The 15,691-nt window shown below is 46.2% G+C and overlaps 1 protein-coding gene and 1 long non-coding RNA gene across 5 annotated transcripts in view; one reads left to right on the top strand and one right to left on the bottom strand.

Annotated features, from left to right (window-relative positions):
• Nucleotides 1-15,691, bottom strand: part of KCNIP4 (potassium voltage-gated channel interacting protein 4) — a 1,385,815-nt gene that overhangs the window by 506,172 nt on the left and 863,952 nt on the right. The window lies entirely within an intron of this gene.
• The window catches only part of LOC143793217 (uncharacterized), a 137,757-nt gene that overhangs the window by 106,240 nt on the left and 15,826 nt on the right, over nt 1-15,691 (top strand). Inside the window, exon 2 of the long non-coding RNA XR_013220077.1 lies at nt 618-667. This is a non-coding gene — a long non-coding RNA (uncharacterized LOC143793217). The remainder of the gene's footprint in view (nt 1-617; nt 668-15,691) is intronic.

Genomic DNA, 15,691 nt, shown 5'->3' with positions numbered 1-15,691 from the left:
TGATTTGGATTAATGGAACAAGATATGAATTCCAGAAATTTCTCATTTCTTTTCAGTACATCAATCATCATCAATCCTGGAGTCTACAAGGATTTACCTCTGTTGATCTCGAAAGCTACCACTAGCCATTTATAGATTACATCTCAGCATAGTAATGTTTGTTACAGTTTTGCATTCTTTTCTAGATTTTGTATTTGCGTATAAATGATCCTTTGCTTTGAACCCGCGGTTAGAGATTTTTAGGATGCCATAGATCCTTCGTTCTGGAAACTGCTGGTGAAGCAAATTCAAGGGTTTCCAATGTTATCCACTGAACTGTAATTAATACGTATAAGAAGATCACATTTCAGTGGATTTTTCTCCTGTAATTCAGTTAAATTTATCACCCTTATTTCATTTATCTCACCCAATTAGGATTTCTTTTCTGAATTTAAATATTAAGCGCTGAATTGTTGGATTCTTTTAATCTTATTAATTCTAGCAATATGTTCTGATCACTTTGCGACACTAAAGACATAATTACATTGTTATAATTGCCTTACTCTACAGTTATATTTTTCGTTAGATGATTGCATTAGCGATGATCATTAGTAAAAACATTTATTTATGTTTAACAGTTAGAGGATTATTCATTATTCAGAAGATACTGGAGACTTGATTCTACCCAGTGAGTAACATTTCAAGAATATAAAATGCCTTGAATTATTATTATTATTATTTATTGTTATAGCGCCATTTATTCCATGGCGCTTTACATGTGAGGAGGGGTATATGCAGCGCCCCAGAGTCCTGGTCGTTGCAGTACTGATGCTCTGCCGCTAAGGGGGGCTATGGTACGTCTGATGGCACTGAAGGAGTTCACCTGACCAGGTATCACAGACACCAATACACTTCACAGTCTAGCCTCCAGGGGGTGCTAAGGGTGCTATGTATTAGGCCACTCCTCACAATCTGGTAAAACTGGGGGTTGGATAGGAAGTTAGAGAGAAGCTGACTGGGAATCGAACAGGCAACACCCTGTGGCAGAGGGTGTTGCGGGGAGAGACTCGGAGGGGTCCCTGTCAGGGGTGGGATCCTGACAGAGGCCTAGCAAACAGAGAGAACGTCACGGGACCGCGCCTGCACGAGATAGCGGCGGTGCCCTAAGAAAGGACAAGAAGTGAGGTTTATTGTGCTGAGTGAGAAACGAGATCAACGCAACAAGGAGAAATACCAGTAGGAGTCGTGCTGTAAGACAAGGCAACATCCTACTGAGGCGCGTAGCCGGTGGCCGGAACGCCGAGGAAGTACTAGGCTCCAAGCAATACTTCAAACCTACAGCAGGACAGTCAGCTATAGGCGGGCTGTCTCACACTAATCACCTACGAAGACATAGGGGGCAACAATAGGAGAAGGGCGACACTAGGGTCCAGGAAGAGCTCCTAGCCTACCCGTCATACGGGTGCGTCCTAGCCATATCATCTGGGGGACGAAGAAGAACATCAGAATCGAGTTGTGAGGGAACACGAGAAACAGACACAACAGTTGTGGGGACTATCCCGTAAGCACAGCAGGGGAGGACCGCAACACACAAGTGCTAGAAGGTAGGCACAGATTTCCACCTGCAAAGGGAACTCTGGAGGTGCCATCGGACCTGCCGGACTTGCGCAGCCTGGTTAACCGTATTCCGGACTGAGGATCCTGAAGCCTTCAGTAAAGAGGTAAAGAGACTGCAACCTGGTGTCCTCGTTATTTACTGTGACCAGCACTGCACCGCACTACCACTACCATCCACACCTTTCATTGGGCGCCCCTCAGCAGGGTCACGGACCGGGTCTAGCCACCGTGACAACCCCAGAGCAGAGACTTAGAGGCCCGGTACCGGGTACCCCTCGGCCCTGCGGCAGTGGGGGCGCTACAACTTGGCGTCACGAACAGGATCTACTTAAGCCTGAAGAATCAGGTCATGTGTGCCTTGGAACTGTGAATTATTATACTTGGACTGTGACTTATTGCAAAGACTGCATTGCCACTTGCCGCCAAAAGTTCCCGCCGAAACCGCCACCATCGCGGCATCATGTGGCGTGCCGGAAGAACGGGGCGTGTCGTCGTGGGAGTAGCTTGGAAAAATGGCGCGAAGGTTGAGCCAGCCGCCCACAAGTACTACCATGTTCGGGAGATATGCCCCTCAATGGGGGAGGTCCGCCTCCTGGTCTGGGACGGCGGCGGGAAGAGGAACCGCCCTCCGGATGGGGGAAGGCCAGGAGCCCTGGACGACGCGAGGCAGGACCAGATGGGCAAGATGACGAGCGAGGGTCGCCCAGAAGAGGGGGAGAAGGCCCACACCATTCCCAGCCAATGGGAGCTGAGCAAACTCTCACCAGGCTGCGGGGACCGGGAAATCCTCGGGGTGGAAGTGGAGGAGCTATGCCGTCAGCTTCGGAGTCTGTGTCGGCAAAAAGCCGCTACCAGTGAGGATACCGCGGAGGCGGATTGCGCCATTAACCCGGCCCGGGCGGCCGAAGAGCTCCGGCTTGTGGATATAGACTCCCCTCCACCCAGACCACCCGGATGGGTGTGTAGCCGCCTTGAATGCGAGAGGCCGTGGGAGATGCTAAAGACCGCCGACGTCCCCTTACGGCCCACTGCACAGCCCGTGAACCTCCAGGGTGAGTGGGTGACTTTCAAGTGGACCCGCGCTACCACCAACTTGATCGGGTTCCCTGGAGAGGCTCAGCTGGAGGGGGAGAGCATCGAGGTTATCCACCAACGGGAATATCGCCAGCAGCTACGCCGACAAGAGGAGGAGTGGGCCCGTAAGAAGGAACTCCGCCGACGAGCCGAGCGAGAAAAGGACCTCCAGGCCAAAATCCAGGTTAGGCGGGCGGCCGAGGAGGACAGGGGCCCGCAGCGCTATGGGGTCATCAGCACTTTCCGGATGCAGGGAGGTTGGGGCTTCATCAAAGAGCCCGGCCTCGCCTTGGAGGTGTTCGTGAACCGGCGGGATGTGGAGGCGCACCTCATCGAGGGACACCCAGGCCGGGATCTTTACCCGGGGGACCACGTTTGGTACACCCGCCACTGGGGAGACAAAGGGTGGTATGCCTTGCACGTGCACAAGTACAAGCCAGAAATGACTGTGCCACCTTCCTATGATTCCCCGGGACCGGCGGTCATTGCTCCAATCTCCTTGTGTGCCAAATGCCTGCGGACCATCACCCCGAGGAGAACCGTGAGTGCACAGACCCCCATTAAGGGTGAGGATGCACTTTATGTGGTAGCCGGAGGTGGGCAGTACCCACAGGAGCCACCCCCAGACTTAGAGGGATAAACCTCGATACCACGGGAATGTATATAGTTGATTGTTTATCTTTTTGTTCTGCTGCTACAACCCGATCAGGGTAACTCTTAAAGGGATCCCTTTGTTTACATCCCTTCTCCTGCTTTTTGTTTTTTTGTTCCCTGTTTTATCATTGTTGAAAGAACTGCTGGATCATGAACACTGCATGATTACAAACTCCTTGTAAATAGTTTGCACCTTCTTAAAGGTGCCCTCTACTGGTTTTATAAAAGAAAGTACTCTTTGCGAAGAAACTGTTCCTGGAAACAGCATCGGAGTCCTTGCTGTGTACGGACTTGCAGCTTGAGAAGTTGCACTACCTCATAGAGACTTGGTCCCTTCTTAAAGGGGACGTTCACCCATAGCACTTAAAGTATAATGATGCCTTAAGAGAAATAGTGATAATGCTTGCATGTAAAGTTATATGTAGTCAGACAGTTGATAGTAAGAAATATTTAATGATGTGTCAGAGAATGAGGACAGGAAGTGGACCCGTACGGGGTTAGTTGGTGAGTCCTCCTAGGAGTCATACAGAGATGGCTCGGTGATCCTGAACTGAGAGATGGATGATACATTCTATACTGTGTATAGTAGCAGAAAGGCAGTAGGCCCGGGCGGAAAGGGGCGGTCCTGCAACAGAACGAGAGGCAGTAGGCCTGGGGCAGATAGACAGGCGGTCCTGCAGATGTAAAGATGGAAAATGAAGAAAAAGTTGATTAGCCTTATAATGTTTTATAAGAAGGTCTTTAGTGGATTCAGCGTGTACGTCCTTAAAGGCAAAGTTAAATTATTGTTCAGAAATTTGCACTAAGTAGAATACCCGGTTGGGTAAGAAAGGTTATTTATAGTATGTTATTTAAAGTGTTTAACCATATTTGTAACGTTCAAGTGTCCTCACCTCCCATAAAGGGAAGCTCTGTTCAAATTTGCTTATTGTTATTGCATTTCCAAAATTGTATGTCTTTTTGCTGACATGTATTGTTGTTTTCTTCCCAGTCCAGGAGTACTGGATTTAACCGGGGGGGGAGTGCAGCGCCCCAGAGTCCTGGTCGTTGCAGTACTGATGCTCCACCGCTAAGGGGGGCTATGGTACGTCTGATGGCACTGAAGGAGTTCACCTGACCAGGTATCACAGACACCAATACACTTCACAGTCTGGCCTCCAGGGGGAGCTAAGGGTACTATGTATTAGGCCACTCCTTACAATCTGGTAAAACTGGGGGTTGGATAGGAAGTTAGAGAGAAGCTGACTGGGAATCGAACAGGCAACACCCTGTGGCAGAGGGTGTTGCGGGGAGAGACTCGGAGGGGTCCCTGTCAGGGGTGGGATCCTGACAGAGGCCTAGCAAACAGAGAGAACATCACGGGACCGCGCCTGCACGAGATAGCGGCGGTGCCCTAAGAAAGGACAAGAAGCGAGGTTTATTGTGCTGAGTGAGAAACGAGATCAACGCAACAAGGAGAAATCCCAGTAGGAGTCGTGCTGTAAGACGAGGCAACATCCTACTGAGGCGTGTAGCCGGTGGCCGGAACGCCGAGGAAGTACTAGGCTCCAAGCAATACTTCAAACCTACGGCAGGACAGTCAGCTATAGGCGGGCTGTCTCACACTAATCACCTACGAAGACATAGGGGGCAACAATAGGAGAAGGGCGACACTACGGTCCAGGAAGAGCTCCGAGCCTACCCATCATACGGGTGCGTCCTAGCTATATCATCTGGGGGACGAAGAAGAACATCAGAATCGAGTTGTGAGGGAACACGAGAAACAGACACAACAGTTGTGGGGACTATCCCGTAAGCACAGCAGGGGAGGACCGCAACACACAAGCGCTAGAAGGTAGGCACAGATTTCCACCTGCAAAGGGAACTCTGGAGGTGCCATCGGACCGGCCGGACTTGCGCAGCTTGGTTAACCGTATTCCGGACTGAGGATCCTGAAGCCTTCAGTAAAGAGGTAAAGAGACTGCAACCTGGTGTCCTCGTTATTTACTGTGACCAGCACTGCACCGCACTACCACTACCATCCACACCTTTCATTGGGCGCCCCTCAGCAGGGTCACGGACCGGGTCTAGCCACCGTGACAACCCCAGAGCAGAGACTTAGAGGCCCGGTACCGGGTACCCCTCGGCCCTGCGGCAGTGGGGGCGCTACATATACATAATAAAAACAAGTACAATAATCTTAAACAATACAAGTTATAACTGGTACAGGAGGAGAGAGGACCCTGCCCGTGAAGGCTCACAATCTACAAGGGATGGGTGAGAATACAGTAGGTGAGGATAGAGCTGGTCATGCAGCGGTTTGGTTGATCGGTGGTTACTGCAGGTTGTAGGCTTGTCGGAAGAGGTAGGTCTTCAGGCTCTTTTTGAAGGTTTCAATGGTAGGCGAGAGTCTGATGTGTTGTGGTAGAGGGTTCCAGAGTAGGGGTGATACACAAGAGAAATCTTGTATACGATTGTGGGAAGAGGCGATAAGAGGGGAGTAGAGAAGGAGATCTTGTGAGGATCGGAGGTTGCGTGTAGGTAAGTACCGAGAGAAGAGGTCACAGATGTATGGAGGAGACAGGTTGTGGATGGCTTTGTACGCCATGGTTAGGGTTTTGTAGTGGAGTCTCTGGGCAATGGGAAGCCAGTGAAGGGATTGACAGAGGGGAGAAGCTGGGGAATAGCGAGGGACAGGTGGATTAGTCGGGTAGCAGAGTTTAGAATAGATTGGAGGGGTGCGAGAGTGTTAGAGGGGAGGCCACAGAGCAGGAGGTTGCAGCAGTCAAGGCGAGAGATGATGAGGACATGGACTAGGGTTTTTGCAGATTCTTGGTTGAGGAATGTACGGATTCGTGAAATATTTTTGAGTTGAAGTCGGCAGGAAGTGGAAAGGGCTTGGATATGTGGTTTGAAGGAGAGATCAGCGTCAAGGATTACCCCGAGGCAGCGAGCTTGTGGGACTGGGGAGAGTGGACAGCCATTTACTGTAATGGATAGGTTCATTGGGGGGGTCGCGTGAGATGGGGGAAAGATGATGAATTCTGTTTTGTCCATGTTAAGTTTCAGAAATCTAGCGGAGAAGGATGAAATAGTGGACAGACATTGAGGGATTCTGGTTAGTAGGAAGGTAATATCTGGTCCAGAGATGTAGATCTGTGTGTCATCAGCATAGAGGTGATACTGAAAGCCATGAGATTCTATGAGCTGTCCCAGGCCAAAGGTGTAAATGGAGAAGAGCAGGGGCCCAAGGACGGAACCTTGTGGGACTCCGACAGATAGGGGGCAAGGTGAGGAGGTGGTGTGTGAGTGGGAGACGCTGAATGTCCGGTCTGTTAGGTATGATGAGATCCAGGATAGGGCCAAGTCTGTGATGCCAAGGGATGAGAGGGTCTGTAATAATAGGGAATGGTCCACTGTGTCAAAGGCAGCCGACAGGTCGAGGAGGAGGAGGACAGAGTAGTGTCGCTTGCTCTTGGCGGTTAAGAGGTCATTGGTGACCTTAGTTAGGGCAGTTTCAGTGGAATGATGTGACCGGAAGCCAGATTGCAAGCGGTCAAAGAGGGAGCAAGAAGAGAGAATATCAAGTAGCCCAAGCGCATGGTCGGGACTGGTTACCTGTTATCATTGCCAGCTGTCAAAGTTACCGAAATTATAACGTCAGCCGTACTATATCTAGAACTGCAGGATGTACTGTATTTTCTTGTTGAAACCCCAAGGCTGGCCTAGGAAGACTTATAGTTTAGAAAATTCTCCCAGGATAAAAAATATACACAAATTAATATTCCTCTAAGAGGATGTAATCTGCCAGAATTATTATTTTTAGGGTCTCCGCAATATTGCAATTAAATGCAATAAAAGGCAATCAGAACATCAGACCTACCCCAAAATGGTATCGATAATAACATCAGCTGTGCAAAAATAAGCCATCGCACAGCCCCAAAAATCACAAAATATGGAAACTCTACGGGACTCTACGCAAAATCTTTTTTTCACAATTTTTTAAACTACTTACTGTAATAATTATAGGGGATAACTCAGGAGACTCTTTGCATGGAACAAGACAACTACAGGACACAGTTTTATAAGTGGTAAAGTCTATATTATCACACGGTGATTCAAACAGGTGCAGAGAGAAACTCAAGTCCACAGCACTTGGTGCAAATATCAAATGCAGCTCAACAGTCCATAGGAAACTTCAGAGGAAAATGCAATCACGCAGAAAGTCTATGAAGCACACTTATTCTTGAGGATACTTGACACGAATAAGTCCTTGCTTAGTCCAAAACACAGATAGATATGCTTATAAGGCAGTTCAAATAATATCTTAGCTGAACCAGGGAGGCTAGGTAATAGTCTCAAGTTCTTGCAGAGCAGCAACAGCTTACATGTCCAGCAAATGCAGATGGAAGTAAACACGAGCAGCAGATGAAGGAGGATTACTGGAACTGGTGTATGCAGCAGGAACTCAGAGCAGAGTAGCAGGATCACCACACAGGTTCACAGGAGCAGGTATATAGCCAGGGAGTCACCAGAGGTCAGGAGCTGGATGCAAGGCAGAATACTCTAGCACAGACTGAAGGCTGGGGTGGAGTTTTATAGCAGGAAGACACAGTGCACATGAGACCAAAGACGCCATCTTGGAAAAGGGCAGTAATGCACAAAAAGGTAATAAAAAATGTTCAGAGTCCTGACATTACTCCCTCCTTAGAAGCGGCCTCAGGACGATCCTGGACCTGGTTTCTCAGGGAATCTCTGATGAAAACGAGAAATCTTCTGTTGGGCATTGATGTTTTCCACAGGTTCCCAAGAGTCTTCCTCAGGGGGATATCCCTGCCATCTTATCAGATATTGGAGCCGATTCCTGCGAATCCTGGAATCAACAATTTCCTCCACCACAAATTGTTCTTGCCCATCAATCACCACAGGCTGCGGAGGTGGCACAACACGTCCCTGGAAGGTATTAGGAGACACAGGCTTTAGTAAAGATACATGAAAAACTGGGTGTACCTTCATAGTCCTAGGCAGCTTCAGCCGGCAGGCCACAGAGCTCACAATACCGTTGATCTTGAAAGGGCCAATGAATTTCTGTCCAAGTTTTTGTGAAGGAACTTTTAACTTCAGATTCTTAGTTGCTAACCACACGGAATCTCCTACCTTGAACATGGGTGCAGGTTTATGGAATCTATCAGCCGATCTCTTATAACGTTCTTGAGCTGTGGTCAGGGATTCCTTCAGAACCTCCAGATTTTGCCTCATCGCAGTCAGCCTTTCCTCCACTGCCGGAACCGGAGAATTAATTGGAGACCTAGGTAAGATACACGGATGATAACCCAGATTGGCAAAGAAAGGTGTAAATTTAGTGGAGGCGCTCTGAGAATTGTTATATGAAAATTCGGCTAACGGCACCAACTCCAACCAATCATCCTGGAGATGGATGACATAGCGTCTTAGATATTGTTCCAGCGTCTGGTTGGTACGCTCAGTCTGACCATTTGTCTGGGGATGGTAAGCGGAAGAGAGACAGACATTAATATTGAGTGCAGAGCAAAACCCCTTCCAGAATCTTGAAGTGAACTGCACTCCACGGTCAGAGATGATCTCATCCGGAACCCCATGCAACCGAAAGACATTCTGTATAACCAAGTTCACTGTATCTTTAGCTGAGGGGAGGCCGGTGCACGGAACAAAATGAGCAGCTTTAGTCAGGCAATCAACTACCACCATGATTGTATTCATGCCCCCCGATGTAGGCAGCTCCACAATAAAGTCCATTGATTTAGACCCCCAAGGGCGGGACAGAACAGGTAATGGTTGTAGAAGACCCGTTGGTGCCACATGAGGAGTCTTGTAACGAGCACATACCTCACAAGAGAGAACATAGTCCTTGGTATCCTTCAGGCAAGTTGGCCACCAGAAGAATCGGCTCAGGAACTCTTGTGTCTTCTGTACCCCCCTGTGACCAGCCAACTTGGAGTCATGTATCAACTTGAGGATCCGCAGACGGATGACCTCAGGGACGTAGATATGTCGATTTCTGAACCACATGCCACCCTTAAAGATAAGATTAATATCCACAGGTGGGTTGGCCAGAAATACATCACCATCATAGGCCTCCCTGCACTCCTTCCACAAGTCCTGATCGTGGATAACTCCGATGAAATTGGCAACAGATAGAATGGTCTTGGACGGGGCTCCAGGTACGGAATCCGCAGCATGGATTCGGGATAAAGCATCAGCCTTCCCATTACAAGAACCTGGAAGGTACGAGATAACAAAGTTAAATTGATTTAAAAATAAGTTCCAACGAGCCTGATGAGGAGAAAGACATCTAGCGGATCTAAGGAACTCTAAATTGCGATGGTCAGTTAGCACTATGATCTGTTGTGCAGCTCCTTGGAGATGATGCCTCCATTCTTTGATAGCCGCGATAATAGCCAGCAATTCCTTGTCTCCCACGTCGTAATTCTTCTCTGCTGAGGTTAGTCTATGGGAAAAGAAAGCACAAGGATGTAGCAGACCCTTCTCTCCAGTTCTTTGGGAGAGAATAGCCCCCAAAGCATTATCAGAAGCGTCCACCTCCACAATGAAAGAAAGTGTTGGATCTGGGTGTATCAACAGCGGTGCTGATGTGAAACAGATCTTAAGCCGATCAAAAGCTTCTTGAGCCTGTGATGACCACTTAAAGGGCTTTTCCTTCTTTGTCAAGGAAGTAATGGGATGGACAATATCAGAAAAATTTCGAATGAAGCGTCTGTAGAAATTTGCAAAACCAATAAAACGTTGGACCTCCTTAACGTTCTTGGGTAGCGGCCAGTCAAGGATAGCCTGAATCTTACCAGATTCCATGTTCAGCCCCTGGGGAGAGATGATATAACCTAAGAACTGTATCTCAGAACGATGGAACTCGCATTTCTCCAGCTTAATATACAGATGTTTCTCTTTCAGACGTCTTAAAACAGTTTTGAAATGTTCTTCATGTTCCTGTAGAGAGTCAGAAAAGATTAGTATATCGTCCAAATAGATCACTACAAACTGGCCCAACAAATCTCTGAAAATGTCATTAGCAAGGTGTTGAAAGGTTGCAGGGGCCTTACAAAGCCCGAAGGGCATCACAAGAGATTCAAAGTGTCCATACCGGCATCTGAATGCTGTCTTCCACTCATCCCCTGGACGAATTCGCACCAAATTATAAGCCCCACGAAGATCCAGTTTAGAGAACACCTTAGCATGGCGGACTCTTTCCAGTAATTCGGGAATCAGAGGCAAAGGGTAACGGTTTTGTACGGTTACCTTATTGAGTTCCCGATAGTCAACACAGGGTCTCAGGGTCCCATCCTTCTTCTTTACAAAAAAGATAGGTGCCCCTGCTGGTGAGAAAGAAGGACGTATGAAGCCTTTGGCCAGATTTTCATCAATAGACTCCTTTAAGGCTTGAAGCTCAGGTGCCGCCAAAGGGTATACGTTACCAAAAGGAATAGCTGCCCCAGGAAGCAACTCAATGGGACAGTCATAATGCCTATGTGGAGGAAGCTGATCTGCATTCTTCTTGTCACAGATGTCAGAGAACTCTTTATATGCTGGAGGTAAAGAAAATACCTGTACATGTGGTTCCATAGCCATGGACTCAGGGACAGCTTCTGTTAACGCTGAGTTGCTCCTTGTTGGAAAGATAATCTGCTTGGTCTCCCAGTTGATAATTGGGTTCTGAGAACGCAACCAAGGAATGCCTAAAATCACAGGAAAATGAGGAGAAGAAATTAGCAAGAAAGAAAGTTGCTCCTGATGATTAGGCTCCAACAAAATTTCAAGGGGTACGGTCTCCTGATCCACAGGCCCAGAGATTAAAGGTGACCCATCCACTGTTTCCATGGTAATTGGAGAGGCTCTTTGCTGAATTTCAATACCATGTTCCTTGGCAAATGTTATATCAATGAAATTGCCACCTGCACCAGAGTCAATCATAGCTGCACTGGAAATCCACTGTCCTGAACACAGGATCTTAATAGGGAGAGAACAGTTAGAGTTCTTTTCCTTAAGCTCCTTGGGGGGTGAAGTCATAGAAAGTGAATGGAATACAGCATTTAAAGGCAGGCTACATTCAGAGATGTCAGATTCATCATCACAGTTGTCATACTCCCCTACTGCTGCTAGCACCTTGTTAGGCCGTCTAGGACACTTAGGACAATTGATCAAGAAGTGGTCAGACTGGCCACAGTAGAAACATAGACTTTCATGAAGGTGATGCACCTGGCGCTCATTGATCTCGCGCCTCTGAACAGAATCAATTTGCATGGGCACCTCCTCCACCTCCCGAGATGTTTTACCTGCAGGCTCTTTGGAAGGAAGGGAAAAGTTAGAAATACGGTTATATGCAGCAAACTTCTCCTGCCTACGCTCAGTAAGGTGAATGTCAATGTGCACACAATGCTGTGTAAATGTCTCTAGCTCTTGTGGTGACTCAAAGCGAGCTAGTTCATCTTTTACAATACTAGCCAGACCCCTTTTAAAAATAGGCAAATGTGCATAACTGTCCCAATAGGTATCTACCGCTAATCTCCTGAATTCAGTAGCATACTCAATAACAGAATGTTTTGCTTGGCGTAAAGACAATAAAGCAGATTCAGCTGTTGCATGGCGATTAGGATCATCAAACATTATTGCCATAGCGGCCAAGAAATCATCCAAGTTATTTAACCGTGGGTCACGAGACTCAATCATCGGATTCGCCCAGGCGAGCGCTCGTGCGGTCAGCAGCATTATTACACACAATACTTTGGATCTATCATTAGGAAAACGGTCAGCATGCACATCAAAATATAGCATACATTGATTCACAAAGCCACAAAATTTGTCGCGATCACCATTAAATCTGAATGGGGGCAACTTAGGTGGGCTAGCTGGTGGCGGTTGCCCAGAGAGAAAAGTCGCTTGTGCAGCTATTTGCATGCTTATGTCCTAAAAAGCCATACTGGGACTCTATGCCAGCAAGTTTGTTTTCCTGGGCTGCCATGCGGGTGCTTAAGTCCTGCAAAGTCTGTCCAAACACTTGTTGATTGTGTTCAAAGCTTCCAAACTTCTTTTGCAGACCTTCCACAACTTTCTGCAGTGATCTAATTATGGAAAACACCTGCTCTAGTCTGCTTTCTGCAGTCATTGTTCCAGCAGTCTCCTTTTTTTTTTAGGCTAGAGTATCCTGTAATAATTATAGGGGATAACTCAGGAGACTCTTTGTGTGGAAAAAGACAACTACAGGACACAGTTTTATAAGTGGTAAAGTCTATATTATCACACGGTGATTCAAACAGGTGCAGAGAGAAACTCAAGTCCACAGCACTTGGTGCAAATATCAAATGCAGCTCAGCAGTCTATAGGAAACTTCAGAGGAAAATGCAATCACGCAGAAAGTCTATGAAGCACAATTATTCTTGAGGAAACTTGACACGAATAGATCCTTGTCTTAGTCCAAACACAGATAGATAAGCTTATAAGGCAGTTCAAATAATATCTTAGCTCAACCAGGGAGGTCTGGGTAATAGTCTCAGGTTCTTGCAGAGCAGCAACAGCTTACATGTCCAGCAAATGCAGATGGAAGTAAACACGAGCAGCAGATGAAGGAGGATTACTGGAACTGGTGTATGCAGCAGGAACTTAGAGCAGAGTAGCAGGATCACAACACAGGTTCACAGGAGCAGGTATATAGCCAGGGAGTCACCAGAGGTCAGGAGCTGGATGCAAGGCAGAATACTCTAGCACAGACTGAAGGCTGGGGTGGAGTTTTATAGCAGGAAGACACAGTGCACATGAGACCAAAGACGCCATCTTGGAAAAGGGCAGTAATGCACAAAAAGATAATAAAAATGTTCAGAGTCCTGACACTTACATAAAAAACAGCCAATACATGTTTGGTGTCTATGTTTTCAAACTTAACTGTGGAATCATTTTGCCAAGTCAGTTTTACCATGTAGTGAACATGGTAAATAAAAAAACCTAAAAAACAATTGTGGAATTGCACTTTTCTTTTTTGCTAATTCACCACACTTGGAATTTTGTTCCTGTTTTCCAGTACACTAAGTGGAAAATAAATGATGTTTTTCAAAAGTAAAACTCTTCCTACAAAAAACAAGCCCTCATAAGGCTATATTGGTTGAAAAATAATGAAAGTTATGGCTCTTGGAAGAAGTCAAAAAGGAAAATCGCCTGTGGAGTGAAAGGATTAATGGGCCTTGCCAAATGACTTAGGAGATTTAGATAACTTGTCATGTGGCAAGACTTGTTAAAGAGTCAGATATTGATTTATAGAGAAGTTGTTATTCACCTGTCCTAGCTCAGATGCTAGGTCTTGTTTCCTTCCCGTAGGGCGAGTTCCCTTTGTGTAAGTCCACACTGGGTGACTGTAGTGATCAGGCAATCAAATTTAACATCATAAACCCAAGGTCAGCTCAGACAGCTATGTGCTGTCAGAATATTCAGAACACATAGAATTAAGGTATAATTTATACTACAGTAGTTTACCGTGTTACAGTTGTGCTCAAAAGTGTACATATCCCGGCAGAATTTCTGCTTTTTCAGTCTTTTTTCAGAGAATTTGAATGATAACACCAAAACTTTTTCTCCACTCATGGTTAGTGGTTGGGCGAAGCCATTTATTGTCAAACTACTGTGTTTTCTTTTCTTAAATCGTAATGACAACCCAATACATCCAAATGACCCATCAAATGTTCACATACCTAATTTCTTAATACATAGTAACATAGTAACATAGTAACATAGTTAGTAAGGCCGAAAAAAGACATTTGTCCATCCAGTTCAGCCTATATTCCATCATAATAAATCCCCAGATCTACGTCCTTCTACAGAACCTAATAATTGTATGATACAATATTGTTCTGCTCCAGGAAGACATCCAGGCCTCTCTTGAACCCCTCGACTGAGTTCGCCATCATTACCTCCTCAGGCAAGCAATTCCAGATTCTCACTGCCCTAACAGTAAAGAATCCTCTTCTATGTTGGTGGAAAAACCTTCTCTCCTCCAGATGCAGAGAATGCCCCCTTGTGCCCGTCACCTTCCTTGGTATAAACAGATCCTCAGCGAGATATTTGTATTGTCTCCTTATATACTTATACATGGTTATTAGATCGCCCCTCAGTCGTCTTTTTTCTAGACTAAATAATCCTAATTTTGCTAATCTATCTGGGTTTTGTAGTTCTCCCATCCCCTTTATTAACTTTGTTGCCCTCCTTTGTACTCTCTCTAGTTCCATTATATCCTTCCTGAGCACCGGTGCCCAAAACTGGACACAGTACTCCATGTGCGTTCTAACTAGGGATTTGTACAGAGGCAGTATAATGCTCTCATCATGTGTATCCAGACATCTTTTAATGCACCCCATGATCCTGTTTAGCTTGGCAGCTGCTGCCTGGCACTGGCTGCTCCAGGTAAGTTTATCATTAACTAGGATCCCCAAGTCCTTCTCCCTGTCAGATTTACCCAGTGGTTTCCCGTTCAGTGTGTAATGGTGATATTGATTCCTTCTTCCCATGTGTATAACCTTACATTTATCATTGTTAAACCTCATCTGCCACTTTTCAGCCCAAGTTTCCAACTTATCCAGATCCATCTGTAGCAGAATACTATCTTCTCTTGTATTAACTGCTTTACATAGTTTTGTATCATCTGCAAATATCAATATTTTACTGTGTAAACCTTCTACCAGATCATTAATGAATATGTTGAAGAGAACAGGTCCCAATACCGACCCCTGCGGTACCCCACTGGTCACAGCGACCCAGTTAGAGACTATACCATTTATAACCACCCTCTGCTTTCTATCACTAAGCCAGTTACTAACCCATTTACACACATTTTCCCCCAGACCAAGCATTCTCATTTTGTGTACCAACCTCTTGTGCGGCACGGTATCAAACGCTTTGGAAAAATCGAGATATACCACGTCCAATGACTCACCGTGGTCCAGCCTATAGCTTACCTCTTCATAAAAACTGATTAGATTGGTTTGACAGGAGCGATTTCTCATAAACCCATGCTGATATGGAGTTAAACAGTTATTCTCATTGAGATAATCCAGAATAACATCCTTCAGAAACCCTTCAAATATTTTACCAACAGTAGAGGTTAGACTTACTGGCCTATAATTTCCAGGTTCACTTTTTGAGCCCTTTTTGAATATTGGCACCACATTTGCTATGCGCCAGTCCTGCGGAACAGACCCCGTCGCTATAGAGTCCTTAAAAATAAGAAATAATGGTTTATCTATTACATTACTTAGTTCTCTTAGTACTCGTGGGTATATGCCATCCGGACCCGGAGATTTATCTATTTTAATCTTATTTAGCCGGTTTCGCACCTCTTCTTGGGTTAGATTGG

Source organism: Ranitomeya variabilis, chromosome 1 (genome assembly GCF_051348905.1).
Source record: "Ranitomeya variabilis isolate aRanVar5 chromosome 1, aRanVar5.hap1, whole genome shotgun sequence".
Classification (NCBI taxonomy): domain Eukaryota; kingdom Metazoa; phylum Chordata; class Amphibia; order Anura; family Dendrobatidae; genus Ranitomeya; species Ranitomeya variabilis.
The sequence above is the reverse complement of the archived record's forward strand: the minus strand, read 5'-3'. Positions and strand labels throughout refer to the sequence as shown.